A 3,108-nucleotide genomic window follows, 5' to 3' on the forward strand; every position below is an offset into this window, starting at 1 on the left:
GTAGGAGATATTGTCTTGTTGGAGAAGGTATGTCACTGGAGACAGGCTTTGAATTTTTGAAAGAAGTTTACTGTTTCCAGCCTATCTGTGCCTACTTCTTGTGGATCAAGATGTAAGCTTTCTAGCACCAATCTTGCCTGAACATTGCTGTACCACCTGTCATAATGGTCTTGGACGCTAACCCTCTGAAACTAACTTCTTTCTTTTAATAATTGCCTTCATCATGATGGTTTACCACAGCAACAGAAAAATAACTAATGATTATCCTAAATATATCATACCTATTTTATTCCTCACAACAAGCCCAAGACATCTTCTTGGAAGAACAGAACAACTGCAAGAGCCAGAGTGCGATGTTGAAATAACTCATTATCAGTGTAAAGGGTTACTCCAGTGAACTTTCAATTTTTTTCACTTGTTTTCTGAGCTTTGATTCTCAGTTTGTGGATTTTTTTTTTATCAGTAAAGTATGTTCTTGGAGATAATAGAAAGCCTGAAATATTTTTTAATCCAGTCAGCCTACCTGTGTCTCTTGAGTGGAAGACTAAGTCCATCTGCGTTAGTGTTGTTAATGAGAGATGCTTAGTAATTTCTCTACTGTTGTTGATTGCCGTCTGCCTGATTGCAGTAAGAGTTTTTTGTTAGTTTGGTTTTGTTTGTTTGTTTCTTTCTTTCTTTTTAGTTTTATTTCTTTTTAAAAAAGTGTTTTCCTATAGTTTCAGAGGTTTGATGGCTTAGTGTTTTGAATATAATAGATTCCTTCATGTCTTTGGTTAAGGCAGTTTTCTGATGGAATTTCATCATTTCTTTGCTGAAGTTATTGAGACTTGTCTTTTTGCATTGTGAGAGTTATTGATGACAGAACTTATGCTTCTACCTATGTAAATAAATTGGCATTTTGCCCTTACAGCTTTTACTGTTAGTTGTTTTGTGTACTTGACATCTTCAATATAATGTCTTACGGTGAGCATCTTCTGTGCTCATGTCTATTTGAGGTTCTAAATACCTCTTATGCATGAATTTCTATGCTTTTCCTCTAGATTTAGGAAAATTTATGTTGTAATTTTATTGGCTAAGTTTCTTATGCTTCTAGTATTTATTCTAGCTTTTTCTCACATATCATATTTTTTTCAGGATTGTTCTTTTGATCATTCTTCATAGTTCATGGGTGTTATAGTCATGTGCTTTTATATTATTTTTATTTTCTATACTGATTTTGGATGCACTAATTTGTCAGCCTTGTTCTCGTTCCCAAATATCCTTTTGAATGATTAATTGAGCTTATCTTTGTGTTACAATGGCAAGTTTGTATTATGGACAGTTTAAAATTATTCAAACTTTGAATCTCTCAATCTCTGCATAGCAAGACATGAAAAATCATATTTCATCTTTTCTATGAATTCTATATAGCTTATGGTGTCTGTTATATATAATTTTGTGTATTTACATTTAAAATATTGGGATTTTGGAGTGAGAATGCTTGTTTTGACAGCACATCTGTAATCACAAAGAGGAAATTAGCATGGTCTCTGTAGAAGGACAACACTTATGCTTGTGAAATATTCCTTATTTTTATCATAGTTCCTTGCAAGTAAATTTTAGTGAAATGTTAAAAAAATTAAAAATGACATATTAGAGTTTTGCATGTTCCCAAGGATATAGAAACCAAAGTTTCATAGTGCTTCAGGAACTGGCCTCAGGACATTCCGCGTTCAATCACACTATTTTTGCATCTCTTTCATGACTTGAAGCTACACATAGTGTCTCTGAAGTCCAAGCTTCATCGCAGAAAGTGCAATAAAAATATTGGTTCACAGCATTTATCAGTGTTTGGCGTAAAACATATAAACATAATACAAAATAAATGTTAGCATGTAGTAAGTAAGTAACATGGTATTAATCATGAGGAAATCAAATTGCTTAAAATGTGACAAAAATATATACCTTACAAGAAATAAGAATAAAATATTTTTGATGATTTGTGAGTTTAGGTGCCTTGTAACAAGATGATTTATAATTAGACTGGTAGTAATTCATAGCTTCCAACGTGAGAAATTGGAATCTATGCAAGCTAGGTGATGCCTTTGTGAAGTGAAGATGTCTTGGAAAATGAAGAATTAATGAGACATTCAAGAGTAAGATGGATGAAAATACATTGCTTCATTGCATACAAGCAGTGGGGGTCATATTGAGAGTCCTGCTCAAATAAACTAAGCACACAAACTTGCAAGCTTTATGTTTTAAAAATGATGCTGTGTTTTGTTGGAGACAGAAATAGGGGGGATCTGTGAGTTCTAGACCATCCAGAGATACATAGTGAGACCCTTTCTGTACATCAATATACAGAGTATATGAATACATGATAGTATGTTTTCCTTCATATTTTCTACGGAACTATTTGTTACAAAATGTTTTCAACAAAATGCTAATGAGAAGATTTCACACATTTAAGGTGAGAAAGAAAAAAAAAATGTTACTGGCATCCAGCAGCTGGATTGGTGTGATTCCCCCAGCAAAAACTTTGTATTCTTTCTGTCAGTTATGGACTTGATTTTCCCATTAAGCATTTTCACAGCACATCCTCATTGTGGGCTCATGGTAAAACAAGACAATAGCAAGACCATTGTAACACCACATGTAATACTGTCCAAGCTGCCGAGCATTTCCCTTCCCTGTTCAGTTTGAGTGCGTGCTGCATCACTGTCTATCACAGCTTTAGGATCCAGTCTTCTCATCTCTAGATGAGAGGAATGATAACTCAGTGGTGTTTAGGAGCACTGGCTGCCCTTGGTGAAGACCTGGGTCCAGTTCCTAGTACACACAGGGCTGCTAACAACCATATATAGCTCAGTTCCATTTCATCTATTGCCCTCTTTTGGGCTTCTGGTGCACTGCACACATAGACTACACAGATAAACATGCAGACAAAACACCTATACATCTAAAAATTTTTAATCACTTAAAATGGTACGAAAATACCCCAAAACAAAATCAGAATTATTCCAACTTCCTGAGAATACTCAACGCACAGCAAGGCTTTGCCTCCTGAAAGTCTCCCCAAAGTCATATAACTCTGAGGTTTGTAACATGTCCCTACCAATGTTCTCT

At 34.8% G+C, this 3,108-nt stretch overlaps 1 pseudogene; it reads left to right on the top strand.

Annotated features, from left to right (window-relative positions):
- The first annotated feature begins 1,478 nt into the window (after positions 1–1,478).
- On the top strand, positions 1,479–1,574 carry LOC127197836 (uncharacterized; annotated as a pseudogene).
- Positions 1,575–3,108: the final 1,534 nt, after the last annotated feature.

The sequence above is a fragment of the Acomys russatus genome, chromosome 13 (genome assembly GCF_903995435.1).
Source record: "Acomys russatus chromosome 13, mAcoRus1.1, whole genome shotgun sequence".
In the NCBI taxonomy this organism is placed as follows: Eukaryota; Metazoa; Chordata; class Mammalia; order Rodentia; family Muridae; genus Acomys; species Acomys russatus.